The sequence below is a fragment of the Myotis yumanensis genome, unplaced genomic scaffold, assembly GCF_028538775.1.
Source record: "Myotis yumanensis isolate MYYU_CA2020_CCGP unplaced genomic scaffold, mMyoYum1.0.hap1 SCAF_1, whole genome shotgun sequence".
In the NCBI taxonomy this organism is placed as follows: Eukaryota; Metazoa; Chordata; class Mammalia; order Chiroptera; family Vespertilionidae; genus Myotis; species Myotis yumanensis.
In genome coordinates this window covers 46260298-46284582 of record NW_027223752.1, presented here as the reverse complement: position 1 = coordinate 46284582, position 24285 = coordinate 46260298, and the positions used below count along the sequence as shown (strand labels likewise).

The window sequence follows — 24285 nt, the reverse complement described above, 5'->3', positions numbered from 1 at the left end:
TCGATGCCTGAACAAAGTTCGGGTTCTGTAAAGGAGGGAAAGGAGGATGGATACGGAGGGGGCTACCAAAAGTGACAACACAAACTCTGATCTACAAACACTAAGGCGGAGGGCTGCCGGAGGCAGCGAAGATTGACAGGGGCTGGTGAAGACACCGGAGGACACCTGCAGGGGGTCTCAGGTGCCAGGAGGTGGAATTCAACACTCCCTTGTCAGAAATGATGGAGACAGGATGCTTGGAGTTTCCAGGTGGCGCCGAGGAGTGGCAGGGAAGGGGGTTTAAATAAAGGCACACACTCCTGCTATGTGTGCAGGGACCGGTCAGTCAGGGAAGTAGGGAAGGAAAAATACCGATGAATTGTGAATAGCCCCATAGTTGTTGATTGCTGCTGCCTGGGGTGCAAAAAGGGCTGAAACATTACACACAAACACACATACACATAGACACAAACACACACACACAAACACACATACACACACACACACACACGCACCCCTGTGTTACAAGGACGGGGGAGAATTTTTGCCAGCTGAGAACACCACTTTAGTTCCTTCACTCAAACCTCCTACAAATTGCTCTTCCAGGAATGCTCATCTGATGATCTCACATCTGTTTCTGCCACACACTGCCGGTGTGCTCTTGGGAAGTTGTCTAACCTCTCCGTACCTCAGTTCGCTCTTATGTAAAATAAAGATAATAGTAGTATCTACCCTCCTAGGGCTCTTGTGATATATGTAAATTTTTGCGCCAAAAATTTACATATACCAGATATACCTGAACATGCAAAGAACACTTCTGGTTAAGTACAGAAAAAACCATGGTCATTTTAAACAAACCGAGACCTGAGAAATGCTGTGGACAGTGACTCCTTGGTGCCTCCCATGTTCTTCCTTTCTAAATGGGAGTGTGTCTAGCCGCCATCCTGTGCCTGGCCACCACTGGACGTGTTAGGTGCAGAGGCAGGTGACTTGTCACAGTAGTCCCATAGGTCCCTGGGGGGGCGGGGGTGTGTGTGACTGTGCTCCAGTTGTTGGACTTCGTGAGCTCCCTGAGGAGCCTCAGCCACACTTGGCTTCAGATGACGAGATCCTGGACTTCCAATGGGATGAGACTGTTGGAGAACGCGAGAGGAGGCAGGTGCATGTTGCCTGCGGGAGGGACTTTGATCACCGAGGGCCAGGGGGTGGACAGACTCCGGGATGACTCACTCCAATGAGCCCCCACCTCCTGGTACTCACTCCCCGTGTCACCCCTTCCTCTTGACCATGACTGGGACCTGTGAGTTGCTCTGGTCGCCAGACTGTGGCACAGGTGATGGAATACTTCTTTCGTACGTTGCATAAGATGGATAAGATGGTAACTTCCATTTTGCTAGTGGACTCTGCAGACTCCCTCCCTTGCTGGCTTTGATGAAGCAAGCTGCATATGCAGGGGCCCAGGGGGCAAGGAACTTCCAGTGGCCCCAGTAGCCAGACGGCAAGGAGCTGAGCCCCCAGCCGGACAACCTACAAGAGACTGAATCCTGCCACAGGATCAGAACAGACAGTGCAGTGGAGAATGGGCAGAGAAGGCAGGTCACAGAACAGAGCGTGCCAGGGCCCGCAAACATCGATAAAGACGCTCAGTGCCACTTGCAATAAGAAAAAACCAAAGTAAAATGACAATAAGATACCATTTTTTAACCTATCAATTGACAGAGGTTGGATAACCCTGTGCTGAGGAATAGGGGAAATGGCCCCTCCCACGTATGTGAATATAAATTGGTATAGTCTCCAAGGAGGGCAATTTCATAAAATATCTACGAAAACACGACACAGCAATCCCATTTCTAGAAATTTTACCTACATATATACCTGCCATGATATATGTTCAAAGATATTCACTGAAGCACAGTTGTAATAGGAAAGACTGAAAATAACCAACATGTGTATTAACAGGGTACTGTTTAAATACCTAGTTAAAATAAATAAACGAGGAAGTCCTGTTTGTACAGATATGAAACGGTTCCCAAGGTTGTTAAAAACAAAGAATGGAACATTGTGTAACATCTGTTATTGGTACCAAAATGTACATATATCAGACATGCTTGAACACGCAAAGAACCATTCCGGAAAAATACACAAGAAGCGGGTATCAGTCCTTGCTCCTGGGATGGAGAGCCAGGTGGCCAGGTGGGCAGAAGTGAGAGAGAAACTTCTTATTCTCTAGAGTCTTTAATATTTTAGATGAAAATTATAAATGTGTCCTCTATTCGTAGTTAATAAAAAGTTAAAGAGAGGTTTTTGACATCAAATGCCCTCTCCGGGGCTTAAAGGGAGGAGCACCTCCAGGCAGCAAGAAAGAGCGACTGAATGCCCCCTCTGTTGGCATAGGAGGAGAGAACGCCCACTGCATTTTTAAAGGGCATCTTAAAATAGTGTGTTGCAAAGCTCAGTGGGCTGAGCCCTTTATGATTGTTGGTTAGAGGACGGCCAGGGATCATTTTCCGCGCGCCAACTTGCAATTCTCTATATTCCAGAAGGTGGTTTTTCCTGTGAAATTTTTAGGATTTGGAGAATGTGGCTAGAAGAGCTGACAGCCCCACACGGAGCAGGTGGGGATGGATGCCTCGGAGGAGTGGTCCCCATACAGCTCTTCTCTTATATATATTTTTTCTATCCTCATTCCAGCCAATGCCACTGCTCCTCTTCCCTGGGCCCAGCCTGCAACACAGGCCCTGCAGCTGCTGCCTCGGGCCCCTCCTTCCTCTTCCCTCTCTAAGTCTGGAACAGTCCTTGCTGGCACCTCTGCAGCTGTGACTCATTGCAAATGCTTTGCATTCCTGGATGTTCTGCAGGGTTTTGGGTCTCCCCTGTGGCTTGAAGCATTAGGCAAGTTGAAAGCAAATTGGAAAAGAGGCTCCACAGCTGCCAAAACATTGCAAGGATGAGGGGGAAATTGTTAGGGAAACTGGAAAGGTTTTGTGCTGCCAGGACCCCAGCCAGCCGCTCCCTGGGGTGGGCCTGCCTGGTAACTTGATCAGGGCTGGGGACGGTGGAGGCTGAGTCAGGGGGTTGTGCAGCCCGCGAGGCCCATTCACACATCTAGAAGCACCGTGCGCCATCTGGAGACCATCTCCATTGGTCTGGGAGGGACTGTGCTGAAGCTGCTGAAAAGCAGAAATGTGCGTCTCATTCAGAAATGTTTTCAATATTAGTTTACCTTTAATTGCTTGGAATTATTTTGTTAGCTTGTTCCTCCTCCCTGCCACCTTGGCCATACACAATTTATATTTATATTCAGATCAATTAAAACAGTAGTGGGTTTCCCCCCCCCACTTAAAGCTATGGAACCCAATGTTGAAGACTTTGTGTAAAAGAGATCAATGCCAAACTGCCCGGGTTAATGACACAGAGATGGGTAGGAGACGGGGAGGGAAAAGTCCTGCCTACTCACCTTCACCTTCTTTTCTTCCCTGTTCCACTATGCAGACTCCAATGGGGCATAATTAAAGAAGTCTTTTAAATAAGTTGTATCAGATAAATTTACATTCAGTAACATACAGTTTGATGAGTTTGGGCAAATTTATTTACTCATGTAAGGCATGATTTGACACCACTGGCTAGCTCTGGCTGGGTAGCTCAGTTGGTTAGTGTCATTCTGATATGCCACGGTTGTGGGTTCAAGCTCCAGTCAGGGCACATACAAGGATAAGCCAATGAATGCATAAATAAGTGGGACAACAAATCGATGTGTTTTTTTCTTTCTAAAAAAAATCAATCAATAATGATAATAAAAGAGAAACCACCAGCTTAGTAGATATAAACACAATGGAACAAATGTACATTTTTAAAGGGGGATCAACAGAATTTAACATTTGCCTTTGCTGTCCTACCCCCAATGGTGTGATATCATCACACTAGGCTCCTTTACTATCAAACAAATAATACTATTCAATTTAGTTTCACTTGGATTTCATAAAAGAACACACTTGGATTTTATAGAAAACAAAATTGAAGTGAAATGGAAAGAATTGCTCAATTTCCAATAATTTTTTTCTTCTTTATGAGAAATATTAACTCCTAAAAGATCTTTTCCTCCCCCACCCCCTTTTTATCTTTTCTTTTTTTGTGAGAGGAAAGAAGAGGGAGAAAGAAACATTGATCGGCTGCCTCCTGCACGCCCCCTAGTGGGGATCAAGCCCGCAATCCAGGCATGTGCCCTGATCTGGAATGGAACCAACAACCTTTTGGTGCATGGGATGACACCCAACCAACTGGCCATACTGGCCAGGGCCTAAAAGATCTTTTAGAGAGATTTTGAAAGTCATTATGTTTTGTTTGAACCAGATGTTTTAATTTCATACACTAATTGACCCCTTCTATAAATGATGGAGATAACACATTCTCCCATCTTCATTTCTTCTCTCCCCAACTTCACGTAGCTTCAAGCTACCAGGACACAGGCCCCACCAACACCCTTAATCTTCTCCTCAGCTCTTCTGCTGAAGCATTTGGCCTTCACAATGACAGGCAGCTTTGGGAACTTTCTCTTCCCCAGAACTTTGTAGTAGCCGATCTCACCACATCGATGATAGGAGCAGCTCCAGTCTTGCTTCTGGCAGCATTTATCTGTGTCTGCTCATTGACCAAGCTCCACAGTTTATCATGGTTGACAGTTGGGCAGAAGCTCTGGTTCCTCTCACCCCCCCCCCCCCCCCCACCTCCGCCCTACCATGTGCTTGCCGATGCATCTGTGGCTGCGGCTCATGTGGCCCCAAAGCTTTTGGGTCCTCCCCAGTCTGGATGGTATGTCTGTGGCCGAGCTGCAAGAGCTCGCCCCAACTTTTATACTATTATTTTATATCGGTGAGTTCGTAACGTTAACATTCTCCTTAGTGATAGTACAGCAGTTGGTACTGGTCTACATTTAAATGGATTTGGTATTCCCAAAAGCCCTTTACATGGCTTCGGTGTGCCTTCTTTTCCTCATTTTAATTCTCTTGAATGCCAGGATGTCAGCAAGTAGTTTTTCTGAGAGAGGTTCATGGGTGCTGTGGTTCATGATTTTTATGTGTTTAGGAAAATCTGTTTTGCATGCATACCAGAATGACCACTTATTTGGAGATAAGATATTCTTGGGTTACACTCCTTTAAGTCATTGCTTCTGTTTACTGCCATCCCCAGTAGATAATTTGATACTGCTTGTCTCAATGCTTGAAGGAATCTGTTATGCCCAGATTTCAAGATTCCCAAGAAGCCACCAGGGAGCCAGCCAGTCCATGCAAAAGCAAAGAGTCTTTTATTTTAAGCCCGGGCTTAGCTCCTCTACCTTCCTTACTGACGCAGCAGCAGGTGGCAAAGAGAGAGCAGTCTGTTCGAACCAGGGGTTTCATAGAGGGTTGGAGTAGGGGCGGGAGAGGGGGCTGTGCCCCCCGCCGATTGGCCAGGTGCGAGCTGGTGACCCATTACACAGGATGTGGTCATATCGATGGCGTGCACTTCCCTTGATTACCATTGGTTAGTCCAGAGAAATGGTGGGTGTGGCTAGCAGAGGCTCCTTCCGAGGGGGAAGGAGCCTTCGCTGAGCACATGGTTCCATACAAAATGGAGGTCCCTTAATGGATGGGAAGCCGGCCACTCGGCTCCCATGCAAGGCCTGCCGCCGTGGGCGTCACCGGGAGGCGGGCCGCCCACCACCCCGCCTGGCCCTTGGGTCTCCCGCTGCTCGGCCCGAAAGTGACTTGGAGGCCGAGGAGGGTGGCCCGGGTCCTTCTGGGCGTCCGCGGGCCTGCACCTATCTGGTCAGGCGCTGCCTCGGCCATGGCTGCCCGTCATCCTCCCTGCCGGATGCCTGCGGGGCCACGTGCCCCGCCGGCCCTTTCATTCCCCCCTTTGTCTTGGAACTTCCGGCTCAATCATGAGACGGCCTGCTTTTCCATTCCACCGTGGCTAGAGGTTTATCCTGGACATCTCTTAACAAATGGTCTGGTGGAAGGGAAAGAAACCATTTTAGCTTTAACAACTTCTATTGAAATAGGACTTTTCTTCTTAAAATTCCTCCATGGCTATCAAAAAGCCAAATCAAGATTAATTTATCTACTGTCCTGATGTTTGCATAGACACAACAAGAATGGTAATTGACTACCTTTGCTGGAATCTCATGGTTGAATCTTAATGTGCCCCGTAGGGCCAGGAAGCCACGCCACCCAGCTGCCATCAGGCCCGCCTGCAGTATCTGCTCCACCTGAGCCCACGCTTCAGGCTTTAAGGCCCATCTCAGTAGCCCTCCTACTTGTTGTGGCCCAGAGCGTGTGGGGGTCCCGCAGGAATGCAGAGGCATCCCTACTGCTCCCCTTTTACTCTTACCAACCGCCAGTGAGGGTAGGGCATCGGCCTGACACTCCAGCGCCAGCCATCTTCAGGGCTTCCAAGCAGGATACCAGGCTTTCTTCGTGGCATTCTTACTGGCTTCAAGTCTTTAGAGCTCAGACAGGGCTCTTTAAAACATGATACTCCAGTCAAAGTTTTCCGTTAATAAAACCACTATTAGGAACCGGTCTTATTGAATCTATGCAAAGAAATGTATTGCCATGTTAGCATTGCCAAATTTCGGAGGAATTACATAAGAAGAAAGACATACTGATCTAACTGTTGGTATAAAACCTTCTTTCTATGCATAACCATGCCTCAGACCTTCTATTCTAACATGCCAGCTTTACTACCCCTGACATGGGCATGATGACTCAGGCCTGCAAGACAGTATTGCAGGCTGCCAAGTGTTAGCTGTCTCTCAACAGAGACCGAAACCTGATGGGCACCGTTCCCTGCCCAGTTGGGCACCTGCCCTCTTGGCAGCTAGGCACCCTTTACTTTCTGGGGTTCACCCCACATAGTACCCTTCCAGGACAGCCAACATACATTCAAACCTGCAAGAGAATTAAAGGTCAATATAACACATCAATACAATGAAACATATTAGCATCATGGCCGCTTTAGGCAGCCAAATTCTACTAAAGTCTATTCTTGGCCTTTCTATAAATTGTCCTTGTCTTTTGGAGCCATGTCCATGAAGATGCAGGTATTATCTAAGTCTATTCAATGTTACCAGCATCGGGCAGGTCGAGCACGCCATAGCAGGTTGCGTTGATCTCGATCGACGCTCCATTTGGTAATGAAGTCTTTCTGGATCATGGATGGGTCCGCTGACCGGACGTGGGTTTGATGGACCCAGGTCGCACGTGCAGGGCTGCCAGGGTCTCGTCTATGGCAGACAGTTAGTCAGGCAGCAGGTCCAGGAGACAGGTGGCCAGAAACATACCCCCGGCAAAGCAGCTTACCAGGCTCAGGACTTTCTGGCAGAAGGCTGAGGCTTCCGGGCTGGCTCCCGGTCGGCGTAGCACACAGATGGGCACCAGACTGCAGATGAGTGTGAGCACCAGCAGGAGCACCAGGGCCCCCAACTTCACCTCCAGGCCCACAGGCAGTGGGGGAGCCGAGGCTACTGCCTCTGGGCGACACACCAGGAGCTCTGGTTCTCCCCAGGACCCCATGGTGGCCGGCTGCTCCAGTGACTCTCAGACCTCGTGAGGGTTTCACTCCATGGTCTTCACCAGGTTCAGCAACCAGGCCTCTTTCGAGGGAGTGCGTTAGGACCAAACCTTTTATCAGCTTTATTCCCGCTTATCTTTACAGATTTTAAGGCCCATTAAGTCTTTGCCTCGGGGAACTGTGAGCTTCATTCTTAAATGTCCCAATCAGCCTAGAATTCTAAAATTTCAATCTAGCACTGAATATTACATAGTAAATCAAAGTTTCCAGCAGACAAACAGATAGAAATGTTTACTAGTTAGGCAGGTTGATTCCACCTCTGGCAGAGAGCAAGCGCCCTTGGGGAAAGATCCCAGCGGCCGCTCAGGGTGCTTTGCTATCCGTCAGAGCACTCAGCCTTAAGAAGTCAAGTGTGTGCCTTTCTGTTCTTTTTTTTTTAGATTTCTACATGCATATGAATAAACAATCATATTCAAGCAGATATACAAATATTAAATAAATATTTATACTTATACTCTTAGTGAACAAGTTCTTGATCTAAGTTTTATCCAGATAGAAATGGCATTTATTACAAATAAATAAATAAACAAATTTAAAACCAAAACCCGAGAAAACCAAGGCTAGAAGTACCCTCTGACGTTTCAGGGGTACCAAGGGAGAAGTTAGGCCATGTTTAGTTCTTTTCACAATCCACTAGTGACCAGTCCTAGCTTACTGGTCTATCATCTATTTAACATTTCTTTCCTCCCATTACACCAAAGCCATGCTTTCCAGTTAAAACTTTTAGCCTTAATTTTTAGGTGACATGTAAATAATTAACATTCCTCAGATTAATAATACATTCAAATTTAACAACAAGGATACATATTTACAGAAACCAGTTTCTACCTGAAATAATTGTACTTTTACTTTAGAAATTGGATTCAAGCACACTTCCTGCTTCATAGGTGATTTGAACTTAAAAGTTTTAAGTTTCCAGCCAATAAGCCTGGTATAGCTGCTAAATTTTAAAATGGTCACAATTTTCCTGCTGGGGCAAACCCCATAGCTATCCACATGTAAATTTGACTATCAACTTCCTGGTGGTTTTAAAACTTTTACATTCCTAGCTGGGGCGATCTCCATGGGAAGAGGCCGGCTTGCATCCAGAGCCGCAGCCGCCCCCGGCCTCCTGGGTGTCCGGCCGCAGGCTCCGCGGGGACCTTCCCCGGACCCGACGCCGACAGGGGCCTTCGCTGCTCCCGCCTCCCGTGAGCGACGCGCCGGCCCCGCCCCCCCGAGTTCCACAAGCCCGGGGCCAACGCCGGCCAACGCCGCCGCCGCCGCCGCCGCCGCCGCCGCCGCCGCCGCCGCCGCCGCCGCCGCCGCCGCCTGGCTCCGCGAACGAGTCCGTGCCCGGCCCGAGCCCCCAGGGCCGCCCCCCGAAAGGCGCGCCGCCGCTCATGGAGCCGAGCTGCGGGGCTCGGGCTGCCCGGGCTGCCGCCGCCTCTCCCGGCCTCCGGCCTCGGCCCAGCGCCCGCCGCCGACCAGGCCGGAGGCCGAGCCCCCTATTGCAGAGCAAGCGGCTCCTGCGGCCCCAGGCAGTGATTTCCAGCTCACCCTCCCTGCCTGGGAGGCGCGCAGGCGGGGACTCCTCCCCTGCCTTTACACTCACATACTTTCATCAGACATTCATTCAGAGTTTAAACAATCCATTCAATTCCTAACAACTTCCCAATTCCCGAGGGAGCTCTAAAGCCTCCCCCAATCTCCTTGAACTGATAACATCCGTAAAACAAAAACACAGACAGACAGACAGGGCCCGAAACAGCCTTCCAATTCCATGGAAGAAACAGACGGCGGCATTACGCTAAAACCGTCTCAGATTGGGGTTTCTACAGACCTCCCGACTTCGGGAGCAAAGCTACAGATACAGATGGCGGAAACTACCCGCCTACAGATCCCCCGACCTCGTCTCAAATCCGCGAGAGAAATACACATCTCTCATGAAAGGAATACACATCTCTCATGAAAGCAATACACATCTCTCATAACCGTGAGGAGAATACACATTCCTCGTGGGGAGCAGAACGTCTTCTAACTCTCCCCGGCCTGTGGTCGTACACGGCGCGTCCGCCAGACCCCTCAGGCACTTAGATTCCAGAAACGAGCTCACACAGATCACACAACGACACAGACACACGACACAGACACCTACCGCGGTCAGTCAGACTCACGGATGGGGAGTCCCTAGATGGTCTTGGGAACCCCGGGCGAGCCCCCAAATGTTATGCCCAGATTTCAAGATTCCCAAGAAGCCACCAGGGAGCCAGCCAGTCCATGCAAAAGCAAAGAGTCTTTTATTTTAAGCCCGGGCTTAGCTCCTCTACCTTCCTTACTGACGCAGCAGCAGGTGGCAAAGAGAGAGCAGTCTGTTCGAACCAGGGGTTTCATAGAGGGTTGGAGTAGGGGCGGGAGAGGGGGCTGTGCCCCCCGCCGATTGGCCAGGTGCGAGCTGGTGACCCATTACACAGGATGTGGTCATATCGATGGCGTGCACTTCCCTTGATTACCATTGGTTAGTCCAGAGAAATGGTGGGTGTGGCTAGCAGAGGCTCCTTCCGAGGGGGAAGGAGCCTTCGCTGAGCACATGGTTCCATACAAAATGGAGGTCCCTTAATGGATGGGAAGCCGGCCACTCGGCTCCCATGCAAGGCCTGCCGCCGTGGGCGTCACCGGGAGGCGGGCCGCCCACCACCCCGCCTGGCCCTTGGGTCTCCCGCTGCTCGGCCCGAAAGTGACTTGGAGGCCGAGGAGGGTGGCCCGGGTCCTTCTGGGCGTCCGCGGGCCTGCACCTATCTGGTCAGGCGCTGCCTCGGCCATGGCTGCCCGTCATCCTCCCTGCCGGATGCCTGCGGGGCCACGTGCCCCGCCGGCCCTTTCAGAATCCTTTACTTTTGAATTTCAATAGGTAGGCCAACATGTATCTCAGTATTGGGTATTCTTCCAGGTTGAAGTTTTGTGACACACAATATGTTTTTTAACTCTGCAGACTCAGTTTTGTCTCAGGGATATTCTCTTGAATATTTTTGTTTAATTTGATGGGTTTAATATTTCAGGGACATCATTTGTGATTATATTAGATAATCTGTAGTCTCCATTACCTATCTCCTTCTTTCTACTTACTCTAGTAACCTACATTTATTGTGATTACTCAAATGCCGGGAGCCGGTCCATCCTTGCTGTTTCAAGGGACCTGGCATATATGGCATACTGTTCTTAATATGTTTGCTCACCTTCTTGGTGCTATGTGTTTTAACCAAGGTCACCTCTCTGAGAAAGGTTGTTTCCCTAGGTGGGGATTTTTCCCTGAGGATAGGGAGGGGATACAACCCCTTAATTGTCAGGCGGGTAGTTAAGCTACATAATCTTTACTCCCTGGAATGGAGATAAGAAACGCCCTAACCTTTGTAATAGAAATTGACAGGATTAAAATTGGCTGGTATAAATACAGATGTAACAAGACAATAAAGATCAGATCCTCATCAGATCCCCCTCAGCTCCTGATCAGATCCTAACCAGAACCTAGCCAGAGAACATAGCAAAAGATCCTGGACAGAACCTGGCTACAGAACTTCACTGGAGAACCTAGACAGAACCTGGATAGAACCTGGCTAAAGAACCTGGTGACTGAACCTGGCTGGAGAAGCTGGAGAACCTAGCGAGAGAACATGGCTACAGAACTTGGTTGGAGATCCTGACCAGAACTTCGCTGGAGATCCTGGAGGGAGAACCTCGCTATGCTGATGAACTGAAACCAGTTTCCATGTCATTCCTTCTTCGCCGACTCCGTCCACACCTTTGGGGATCCCTGGACCCGTTGGGGTTGGACCTCAACACTCAAACCTTTGTGCTGGAAGCCAATTCCAGCATGACAGCAGGGCTGAATCTGGGAATGGCTGATGGCATTTCCCCAAACCTGAATAGGATACATTAAATTGATTGTTTGCTGCCAGACAGCTCAGGGCATCTTAATCTACATGTTATTGTCCCCTACTGGCCAAACACCTGAACAGCCGGAGGCTAATTCTCCCCATTCTGACAATGGACTCTGTATACAAAACCCTGACCCTTTGAAGTGTATATCTCCACCTCATCTCAGGACAATTTGTGCTAATAAAAAGCATGGGGTCCTGAGGAACCTAGAAAAACTAGGCTCCTTTAACCCCCAAATGCCTTTCAAAATTATGCTTCGTCTCTGGACTCCTATTTAATCTACGCACAGCCTTCTCCAGATTTCCTGAACCCTTCTTAATGCTGGAACAAGAACTCCGGCACCTTTGCTCTATGTTAGTAACTCATGTTAGCTCTTTTTAAAAATATATTTTTATTGATTTCAGAGAGGAAGGGAGAGGGAGAGAGAGAGAAACATCAATGATGAGAGAGAATCATTGGCCGGTTGCCCCCTACTGGGCATTGAGCCCACAACCCGAGCATGTGCCCTTGACTGGAATTGAACCCGGGGACCCTTCAATCCGCAGGCCGATGCTCTATCCACTGAGCCAAACCAGCTAGGGCTAAAACCTTTCTTAATATTTGTTATTTAAATGGCAGGATGGAGGTGTGTATATAGGGTGAGTAGGCAACCAGGAGAACCATAGCTGTTTGGACAACCATTTTTTGAAGATTAATGTGTGGTTCTCAAACCAGAGGGAAGCCTGGTCACAGTGCTTACTTCTGATCCTATGCTGTGCAATCTGTTGGTTGAGTCTAGAGAAACTCAAAGGACTAGGTTAGAAAGTGTGTAACAACAGAAACTTGGGAATGAAAACTATCTAACTGGATGATAGAATGAATCATTACTTGAAATATATTATTCTCAAGTGATGAATCCAAATTAACCAAATGAAAATGTACATATAGTAGATATTTATAATGTGGGTTGCCCAGTGTCCAACACATTCGTATTTGGAAAGAACCCTAAGAGAATAATAGGAAAGCAGGTTTCATCTTGGAGGAAAAATGGGCAGTTATCTCCTTGGGAGCGTGAACCAGGATAAGACCTAAGCACAGCCTATCAAATACTGCCCCCGGGGACTTTATATCCTGAGAGGGTGACGACAAGGCTCAGGTCATTTAGGGACTCTTCGGGCTGGGTCCACAGGGAATAGAGTCTGGAAGGACAAGATGCAAAACTAAAGCACAGGGGGTAGGTATCCAGGGGTGTTGATACCAGTTAGGGGTGGTGAGTGCCTTGCTGGCCAGTGGCACGTCCTGAGCAGCCTGTTCCCATGGTAACAACTTGTCTGAGCTTTGCCTCCTTTGTCCTATCTGATCCACTTCCACCTTTCTTTGATTCTAGAAGTTACCACATACCCATCTAGTACATTCCATTTCTGCCTAAGGAACTGTAGTTGGCTTCTGTTATTTACAATCAAAGACCTTAACAAGCACAATATATTTGAGTTTAGGATCCAAAACTCAACTAAGAAGACCTGGATATTGGCCATTAGTGTGAAAAAGACCTAGACATTTTAGTGCACTGTGATGTAATGGGTGTCAGTAAAGTGGCTACGGTGGGCAGGACAAGGACGGTCAGAGTCTACTTCTTCATTCTCTTGGTCTTATTAACTACAACTAGAATATATTTAACTGGTCAAGGGTTTTATTTTAGTGCAGAAAGGGACAAATTAAAATGTGTACAGTTGGAGTTATGTTTCCACTGCAATAATTTCATGACAATGTAATGGTACCAAAGCAGATGCAAAGTGGCCTTAAAAACCAGAACAACATCCCACACACGTTCTTGGCTCTGTGTGTGTATTCCAAAAAGTGAGGGAAAGTGAGAGCTGAGACTTTCCAGATGGGACAAAGATGAGAAATGAGTGTTGTGTGGACACTAACTTCCAACCAGACTAGAAAACACTTTCCTCTCAGGAACACTTATTCATGGGATGCAGATATCTTCTTCCCCCAAAGTGTTCGTAAACTAACTACTTGTACCAGAGACTCCAGATGACTCACTGTTTCTCATCCTCAGAGAAAAAATACAAAATCTAAATTTACTGAAATGTTCCAAAGGTATACTATTGTATTCTTGCTTTGCCTTCTGGTTTCCAATGTGTTCAAAGGAGTGATAAGCCCCAAATCCTGTTCTTTCCTTGCAACATTATAATACATCGAAGGCCACGTCTATCATCAGAGGGTCTCTGAGGAGAATGTTGATTATTTCGAATTTGCTATTTCAAGTAAGAAATAATAAATGTATCTCATTTGTGCATATATTACTTGCACATTTCTTCCAACTTCTATGTGGAATGTAAGAATTAAAATAATTGAGGATATTCTGCATTTGCTAGAAATCAAAATCTCTGAAGGTAATTAAGCTATTTTGCTAGCTCTTATGTAAACTGGTCTCCTACTCCCAGAGCCCACTGGCATCAAGAATCAAAAGAAGTGGAGAAATGGAGGCCTCTCCACCTCCAACTCTCCTTGGCAGAGCAGGCAGGACCAAGGCGTCCCCTTGAGAAATACAATCCGGGATTCAATACTGGCAGGATTTAGGGAGCCAAACAAGAGCTTCATTCAGGCTCATGAGGGTTTCTACAAATGATGTTGCTGTGAGAATCTTTCTGACTACTGAGCATGCATATTAACCAGTTTAACTTTTGTTTCTTGTTTTTAGTTATGGCAAATAATCTGGGTCAAGCCTTTCCCCCTTCTCCCTGCCCTATCTTATGACACATATTTCTACAAAGTCTGATTGAGACTAGCAGAGCAATCTGTACCAATAGGACAGGCTGTGAGCTCCTTCAGGTAGAGAGCAGTGGAGAGAGGGAAGCTTGGCTTATTGAGTTTTCTTTCTCCAGCACTTTGGACAGTCACAAGTACAAAGTAAAAGGCTGTTAGATTGACTTGAATTAAAAGGAACAGAACTAACTGATTCATCATAATATCAAAGCCGCACACACAAACAAGGAATACCGGCTAGGTTGCTAAAGAATTAAATTAATAGATATAGCAACTTCTTGGCAGGGAGAGAAGCTAGAGATGTACTTTTTCTTGATCTGCAGATTATAGCTTGACCCATCTATAATAATAAAAGCGTAATATGCTAATTAGACCGGATGTACTTCTGGATGACCTCCTGGATGAAGCCAGGGCTGCGAGGGAAGGCCAGGTCCCGGGTGCCTACCGATGGCCGGAGGGAAGCCTAGGTCCCGGGTGCTAGAGGGAAGCCGGTGCTGGCAGCTGGGGGAAGGAAGGCCTACTCTTGCACAAATTTCATGCATCGGGCCTCTAGTTATATAATAATTTATTAAGATATTAGGGAACAGGAGGAGGCCATTTTAAAGAAAGTCAATAAAAAGTGTCTTTTAAAAAATTTTTTTTTTTACTTCAATTGTCATATTAGGTTTGAAGCCCTGGAGGCTCGAATCGTTGCCTTGACTGTCAAGATCCACGAAGAACACAGGCAGAAACATGGAAAGGACAAAGCTCTCAAGTGTCATTTGCTGATGAGCATTGACCAGAGGAAAAAGATGCTCAAACACCTCCTAAGACCAACTACAGTGTCTTTGAGACGATATGCATGGGGATTGAGTACACCTTTAGCCTCTGTCTGGCGAAAAGCCCACCGCTGGGTGACCTAGAGGGCTCTGTGCATTCGGGTTTACCAGGAGGTTCAAAAGCTAAAGAAGCAAAAAAGGGCCTTGAAAGCAGCACAGCCTGGAAACAAGGCCAGATGAACCCAATAAGCTCTTCCAAAGCCGGACCAGAGGCAATCAAGGAAAAGCAATAAATTTTGTTCAAGTTTTTTAAAAAAGGGGGAGAACAATGGGGGAAAACCAGCACCACAAGATAGCATGACATTATAAAACTGTATCAAAACAGTGTGCTCTGTGAATGAAGTCAGTGGCATCCATTCCAGAATCCAGAAATAGACTTACACATGATAATGTTAGCATGATAAAAGTGGCATTTTAATTAAATAGGGGAAGGATTGATTATCCATAAAAAATGTTTCAACAGTTAACTGAGTATGGGAAGAAAATACTTCACTCTGCATACTAATGTAAATTTGAAATAGATCAGCAGATTTAAATGTCAACAAACTGATTCATAAACGTACTAGGAAAAAAACATGGAAATATTTTTACGAGTAAATACTTAGGAAGTTCTTTGGAGAGAGAATTTAAGAAGTTCTTTGGAGGAAGCAAGTATTTAAAAAACATCTCAGGAAAGTCCTAAGAAGTGTAATTTCCTGACTAAGAATTGGAGAATGGGTGAGCTTATATCTCTGAACGTATACTCTTGAGAAAGGAGTGGGGAATACCAATCACTACCGTTTGCCTGCTTAATGCTGTTGATATAGAAATGTATTGCCTATTTCATAATCTCATTGTGCAGGTTTTGAGTGGAGGGGGGTGTCACCCAGATGTCAGTGAGATTACTTTCTCCCTTGAAATTCAAAGGAAATTATTTGAGCTCTTGTGTTCCTCCTCAGGGAACTCTGGGTAATTTAAGCAATTTCCAATCACCTCAGGATTTGAAGAATTACTTTGATTTATCAACTGTTTTGCTTTGCCATATGCTTTTACTATTCTACATTGCTTTGTCCCAAGTGAGGAATATCAGCCCTTTCCCCATTGTTCCCCTTAAATTTCATTCACCCAGGCATCTGTGTGTGCAGCAAACTTTACCGAGGTTGCTTGGTTTCCATTTCCCAGGCCTGTCTTTGAATATCCCAAAACTTGTTAGTGTGTTTTGCAAAAACTATGGCTCCTCTAAGGGAATGTGAACCTTGAGGCTGCAAGGTGGAGTACTGGCAAAGACTTTTTCTTTGGCTTTTATGTGAAGTTGGGGGCAGATATTCCCCCACTGGTAGTGGCTACAGTCAGTTTTTTAAAAATATATATTTTTATTGATTTTAGAGAGGATGGGAGAGAGAGAGATAGAAACATCAATGATGAGTGAGAATCATTGATCAGCTGCCTCCTGCACACCCCCTACTGGGGATCAAGCCTGCAACCTGAGCATGTGCCCTGACCAGAAATCCAACTGTGACCTAATGGTTCATAGGTTGATACTCAACCCTTAAGCCACTCCAGCCAGGCAGTTTTGATATTACATAATTTGCTTCTTCTCCATCATAGGAAGAACTGGATTTCATAGTCATCTGGATACATTTCTCCCCATTGCCTAACATTATCTATACTAATAAAAGGGTAATATGCTAATTAGACTGGGAGACCTTCCAGATAAAGCCATGGTGGCGGGGCCAAGGCAGAGGCAGGTTTGGGGTGATCAGACCAGTGGGGGTGGGAGGGCAGTTGGGGGCAAGCAGGCTGGCAGGGGGGTTAGTTAGGGGTGATAAGGCTGGTGGGGGAGGGCAGGTGGGGACGAGCAGGCCAGCGTGGGGGTGGGGGGAATTGAGGGCGAGCAGGCAGGCAGTTGGGGGTGAGCAGGCTGGCAGGGGGGGCAGTTGGGGGTGAGCAGGCCGGGGGGGGGGCAGTTGGGAGCAATCAGGCTGGCAGTGGAGGGGGCAGTTGAGGGCGAACAGGCAGGCAGTTGGGGGCGAGCAGGCTGGTAGGGGGGCAGTTGGGGGAGAGCAGGCCGGCGAGGGGGGGCAGTTGGGGGCAAGCAGGCCAATGGGAGGGCAGTTGGGGGCAAGCAGATCATCAAGGGGGGCAGTTGGGGGCAATCAGGCTGGCAGGGGTGGGGCAGTTAGGAGTGATCAGGCCAGAAGTGGGGGAAGTTGGGGGCGATCATGCAGGCCGGCAGGTGAGCAGTTAGGAGCCAGCGGTCCCAGATTGCAAGAGGGATGTCCGACTGCCCGTTTATGTCCGATCAGTTGGACATCCCCCAAGGGGTCCCAGTGTTATGCCCAGATTTCAGGATCCCCAAGAGGCCATCAGGGAGCCAGCTGAGTCTGATGCAAAAGCATAAGAGTCTTTATTCGAGCTAGCTCGGGCTCCCCATCTACCACACTCACCGACGCAGCGGCAGGGGGCAGAGAGAGGAGCTTTGTGGGTAGAGGGGTTTATAGGGGGGTTGGAGTAAGGGGAGGAGAGAGGATTGTGGGCCCTGCCGATTGGCCAGGCACAAGTCTAGGTCTTGTTACACAGGATGTGGTTGTGTCTATGGCGCGCCCTTCCCTTGATTATCATTGGTTAGTTTAAAGAAATCCTAGGTGTGGCTAGCAGAGGCTTGGGCTTCCGGGAAGAAACTCCTTGCTGAGCACATGGCTGCTGCCCAAAAATGGAGGATTCGGGGCAAGATGGAGGGCATAGCCCTCGCCCTTTCACCAGATTGGAGAGGGTGCAGGCCAGGCTGAGGGACACTGCCCCCCCCCCCCCCCCCCCCGCATGAATTCACCATATAAAAGAAATGAACAATTCAAAGGTACAAAATGACAAACTCATTATGGAGTTCCCAGGTCCATGAGAAAGTACTTGATCTAAATTCTATTGAGCATATTTAAATACAATTTTTATGTTTGGACCATTCAAAGCCTAGGGTTCATGGGCAAGTGCTATGATTTTAAAAGTTATTTAGGTTATTAGATTGACTTACAGCCATGTCTGGGCCAACTTCTGTTACTGAAGTTCTTTCAGAATGCTCAGACAGATAGTTAAATCATCTTACTTTTAAAGATCCTGATCCTTTATTTCTCTAAATGTCTGGGAAAGACACTTCTTTCCTATTTCTTACATTCTACAATCTCCCATATTGCTCAATACTCTCAAAAGAAGAAGGGTGTTTAGATGGTGGTAAGTTTATCAGGGTTGTATTGTTTGTTGTTTCTTAAAAACATACACACCCACTTTGGGATAGGTAACTCATGCATACAATTAAAAATTCAAAAGGCACAAAAGACTATATAGCTAAAAGTGGTCTCCTTCCCCACTATCCTTCAGTTATCTAGTTCTCATTTGCAGAGAAAGCCACGAGGATTAGTTTATCTTCCAGAAGTATTTTTTCTTACCCCCACTCCCCACAATAGTATACATTCTATATACTCTTCACTCTATATTCTATACATACTGTTCTGCATTTTGGTTTTCACTTAACCATGTAGCCTGAGGATTGTTTCATGCCTGTACTTATAGAACTGCCTTATCTTTAATTTTCTTAATCTTTAAGCTGCACATCATTCCACTTTATGGAGGTAACATCATTTATTTAATCATTCCCAATCAATGGCCATTTACACTGCTTATAATCTTTTGCTGTCACCAATTCTGCAATGAATTACTTTATATGTAGGTCATTTTGCTTGTGTGAGAATATCTGAAGGATAACTTTGCAAAAGCAGAATTGCTGAGTTAAAAGGGTATGGGCATTTTCAATTTTAATAGCTATCACCAAACTGCCCTCCAAAGGGGCTGTACCTGTTCACATTTCCACTAGCACACATTTGAGAGTACCTGTTTCCCACTACCTTGACCACCAGAGCATGTTATCGAGCATTTTGAACTTTGTCATTCTTATAGATGAAAAGTGGTATCTTGTCCTTTCAATTTAGATTCTTCCTCCTTAAAATGTCATCTTCCTCATATACTAAATCTGTCTATTTGATGCAGTTCTTGTTTTTCTTAGTGTATTCCCCTGGTCTCTCTTGTCTTGTCATACACCGTTACTCTCTGATCACGGCAGCTTTGTGCTATGTCTTACTCTATAGTAGGTATAAATCACCCTTATTACATTTCTTTCCCCTAAGAAGTTTCCTGGCTATCCTTGCTTTATTTTTTTCTAAATGAATTTGAGAAAGTTTTTCTGGCTTCCAAAAAAAATCCTGTTGCATTTTTATTGAGATCGCATCACCATTGATAGATTATTTAGGAATACTATGACTCACTTGTTAAAGCTTATTAAAGGCTTACCATTTCTTGTTCATATCTTCTGAGTCCTGTCTTCTTTGTGCTTATAACAACATCTTAAGGAAAATGTTTTCTTATTCATTCTTCACAGCATCTTTGAAAACAGGGAAGATAGAAGGTAAGGGATTAGCCCGATTACATTTGATAGAAAGCCCTAATCCAGTTTTATACCTAGTATTTGGTAATGCCTCACCAGTAGGTTTCATTCAAATTCAAACTCTCCTACCCATATGCAAGCACGCGTCTGCGGTGTGTTTCTTGCATTATGATCTGTGGCCCAGCATTGTTGAATGCATTTTGATCATTGAGTAACCATCTCAAAAGAATTTTGAAACCAGAATTGGCTTGAATGCTGTACAATAACACCCAGGATCCTGGCCTATTTCCCAGAATTCTCTTAGTTTCCTAGCAAGTTTGGTCATGCCTGGGAATTTGCTGAAGATGGTACTTGGACCAGTGACTTCCTGAATGTGACATTGGGATCAATGGCATTTGTCTGCCCGAGGGTTTTAGGACTATGATTTTTAGACATACTGAAGTCTTTACTGACCTGGTGCTCAGGGAGCCATGGTACAGGGTGCAGACAGGAAGGGAAGTTTGTGAATTGATTATGGAAGGCAAAGATCTTGAGGGACAACATTCTGTTGCAAATACTGAGTTACATACCTGGGCACGCTGGCATTGTAGCTGGAGGATCGTCAAGTCTTTAAATAAATAACCGAAGGATTTAAAAACTATCTTTATGCCACCCTTGCTTGACAACTGGCCGCTCACTAAAGGTCAGCCAAGACTTGATAAATAGTTGATTATGTGCAGCAACCTGGGCACTTCCTACCGTCACCCCAGTTCAGTTAATACGGGGAGGGCGCAGAAAGAGCTTGCATTCGTTGCTGAATTAGTCAGGACACACGTATGTGTTGACATATGTCTCTGAGTGTATTTTTGGATTACATTTTCACCACAAATATTGTTTTCATAATTTTGTGTTTAGTCAACACTCTTCTCTTCAGTGCCATGTGCAATTAAGAGCCTACTTAGGTAAAATATTTTTTAACATGTAGAGCAGTGTGATATAGGTAACGTCTGAGGCTTTTGCTACCACATAAATGAGAACATTCTTCAGCTGGTTCCTCTGTAACAAAAGGACTACTGTGTTCTAAGCTGGAATGTTATGCAAGAATTTGAACAGCATAGTTTACTGAAGGCTCAGCCTGTTTAGTGCCATGCCAAAAAGTAGGACAAAGGCCAACAGCAAAAATGTGGGGCAAGTTTTAAGCAATGAAATTAAAGGCATATGGACGTTGAAATATTTAATTCTCAAGGCTGAGACCAGGCTGTACGATCTAGCTATAAAAGTATACAGATGAGCCATGAATGGCGTAGCTGTTTGATTCAATGATCTCACTGCTGAGCATTAAGAGTGTTGCCAAAATCATGAAACCCCTTGGAACAGAGAATGGTGATGGTGTCATATATCACTTGCCTTTTATTCCCGCTATAATGGTAACACGTTAGGCTATAAATATTAACGATTTTAAAATGAGAAATGGGTAGCAAAAGTAAACAAGGCATATGTCAATTTCAAGTCTAGACAAATAACATAACACAAATTTTATGGCTCTGATATTAATAAGATTGTTGTATCAACCAAGTCATATGAGACATACTTCTCTACTAACATGACTGTGCTCCTGAGTCTTAAAATTTGCCTTAAGTATCATTAAGTTCTGTGGTCACAGGATTCTACAAATCCCAGATGAGTAGAAACCTGAGTCTGACAAGCCTCTCAGAGTAACTAAAACATGATTTAAACGAACGGGCGTTCTAGTTTCTCTTGGTGACAATTTTTCACTCCCCTAGGGACCCTGTACAGCTGAGAACCTGAGTGCCTTTATCTAAGTTAATCATTCGAGAGAACTGCCCGAAAGGTTTCAGGGTCTGAATTCTGTAAAAGACAGGGGATTATGACAGATTACAATACAGGCTATTTTCAGCCTTCTTAAACCTGGGGAATGTGGCCTGACCATCCCCGGGACTATTTCACTCCTGGGTAAGAATATTTAGCGGCTGTTTGTGCTGCAAGGAACACAGATAAGATTACATTCCTTGGGCAACTCACTTGTGAAGACACGGGTCCTTCTCACAGCTGACGGAGGCCAAGCAGGAAGCACTCGCTCTGGTTTATTCTTCTCAGGAAATAGGCTCCTTTCTCTCCCACTTGCTGGCACTGTGGGTGTTCTCCCCAGCAATCGAGACCACGAGCAGGAGGGTTAGCTAGGATTCGGACACAGTGTTACCATGCTCAGGCCTCGACCTAGAGGCGGGTGTGTGGGGTCTGGTCCCGAGGCCCACCTGGAACGCGCGGGAGGTGGCGGGCACAGGTTTAAGCGCTGTCTCCCACTCTCAGGTGTGAGTGCTGCCTCCCACGCGGCCACGCCACCATCATCTCGCAGCTGTGTGACCGGGGCTTTACCTGAACTTTCCCGGCCCTTGCTTGGTTTCCTTGTTGGAAAAGAAGGTCTAACTACAATAGGTACCTCATAGGGGTACTGTGCACGTGGAATGAGGAAACACACCTAAGGCGTCTAGAGCAGCAGACCCGTCCATGTTAACAGTGACTTTAATAGCCACACGATTGAAGATTTAATCAAGCTGGCAAGCTAGTCAGCCTCCACCCCTGTGTATGGAGACGTATCCTTGAATCTTTTCAGTTAAGAGGGGGAAACGTGAGCAGAGAAACCTTCGAAACAGGGAGTAGCAGCAAATCTTTATAAGCATATATCTGGTTGATAAAAGTTCCCAGGATTTGAGGTGTCCAACTTGGCGTTTCTCTGAGGAGTGGGCTCAGACAGCCCCCAAAGATGCCCTCTGCTGCCTAGGCAACGGGCCACTCGCACCACCTGTGTGAGGGCTCACTCCTGGATTCGCACTGTGCTGCGATTCTTCCCCACAGAGGTCATCTTTAGTACACCACGCGGCCAGCCAGCCAGCAGAGGCAGAGGCTTTGTGGAGGGACTTATCTTGGGGTGCACTTATATGGAGGTACAAACTGGTGATCTTTAGCCTCCAAAAAGGTTGTGATCCTAAAGTTAATGGCTATTTGACACTTAGAAGACATCCCCTTCTTTATAAATAAAACACAAAACGTGGTAGTGTCTCTCACAAAGGCAAATTAATTGACCAACTCTCACTTCCCGTGAACTCCATCTTTTCTTTGCGAGTCCTCCCTTCCATAACGTTTCAGTTGCAGAGGTTAAGCCTTAAATTACTGTCTGGTATAGAGAGCTGGAAGGAATTAGAAACACACTGAAGACCCTCCCTGCCCCCCCAGTTGTGAATGCAGTGAATACTTCAAAATAAGCAAAATTTCAATAAATGGGGGGAAACAGCAAATGCTGGGGTGAGAGGACAGCAAACACAAATGTAGAGAGCTGTGCACGTGTGTGGTTATGCTTCGGGAACAGCATATGGCAAGAAGGAAGTACTTCTTGGTCAGTAGGGAACTGTCACTGAGTCACCGTGTGGCACAGGCTGGGGAGTGCCTGTAATTCCAAACATGTAGTTAGGCGTTTTCGATTTTCACAGGACAGTCTTTGAAAGTGGTACACCCAGTTCTATTTTCAAGCTCATCCTGACGTGTCCTTCATGCTCTTCTGCTGCATCATAGAGCTATTTTAATCCCTTTCTTTAGTTGTGAGCAAAGCAAGGTCCCTTTTGTCTGATCCCAGGTAGTTTACCTTTTCTCAAGGTTTCTTTCAATTCAGCAGTTTCCATGGATTTTGGACATGTAATTTTCCTACCACAGTGTAAACTCCATGAAAGCAGGAGTGTTCATATTTTTAAACGCATATCATAGTACCAGTCCAGATGTACATAACTGAATAAACTGAAGCACCTATGAAGTGATGCCCTGTGAAGGTCCCATGGTGATTAAGGTATGCTCCCCACCTTCAAAGAACTTGCAAAGGAGTTGGAATGAGACCTGTAATCAAACCCCAAATCAAGGCAAAAGGCATGCAGTGCAGCTACTGAGGCATTGTTAATGGTGGCACTAGGTACTGAATACATCTCCCCACATTCACATGTTGAGACCGAATCCTTACTGTGATAGTTTGGAGGTGGAGCCTTTGGGAAGTGATTAGGTCATGAACGTAGAGGGTGAATGGGATTAGTGCCCTATAACAGGGACTCCAAAGAGATCCCAGTGCCTTCTGGCATGTCAGGTTGCAGGGAGAAGACGACAGCCGGGAGATGGAGGGCTCTCACAGACTCCGAATCTGCTGGTGCCATGATCTGGGACTTCCCAGCCTCCAGGACTGTGAGAAATGTTTATAAGCCATATATATATTCAGTGGCCTGAATGGACTATGACAGGAGGTTCAGAAGCGGTTATTAATTTCAGAGGATTGAAGAAAGGCTTCATGAGACGCTGCCCTCAAGGACAGAATTCCCACTAGGGATATGCAGGTGATTTTTGCTCAAATGATGACTAACTTGAACTCTTCTGGATCCAAGAGATAGAAACCCACTCAAAAGAGCTTAGGCTAATAAAGGCGTAACTGGGAAATCTAGGGCGGCATTTGCGTCAGCTCCCCAAGACCTCCTGCCCTGTCCCTGTGCATAAACTGCCTTCTCCCCCACAGCAGGTGGACATAATCTGTGTTGCAGGAAAAAGGATGGAACCTGGCCACCGATAACTCCATGCTCGTATCACACCATGTGCCACTGGATTATACTGAATAGCCGTAGAAGGCTATCCGCATTTCAGGGCCAGCAAATAAAATCTTACGGAAGGCTGCTGCTTGGTCTAGTTTGGGTCATGTGCCCATCTCTGGGCTCATGCTGGCTCATGGGGCGGGAAGTATGGTACTTCTCACCTGGTCATGTACACGGT

The 24285-nt window shown here is 46.4% G+C and overlaps 1 long non-coding RNA gene across 2 annotated transcripts in view; it reads right to left on the bottom strand.

Moving 5' to 3' along the window:
* The window catches only part of LOC139013538 (uncharacterized), a 33212-nt gene extending 13547 nt beyond the window's left edge, over nucleotides 1-19665 (bottom strand). For both annotated transcript variants that reach the window (XR_011472085.1, XR_011472086.1), the window contains exons 1-2: nucleotides 19585-19665; nucleotides 19395-19485 (exon numbers count right to left, since the gene is read on the bottom strand). This is a non-coding gene — a long non-coding RNA (uncharacterized lncRNA). The remainder of the gene's footprint in view (nucleotides 1-19394; nucleotides 19486-19584) is intronic.
* Between the last annotated feature and the right edge of the window lie 4620 nt (nucleotides 19666-24285).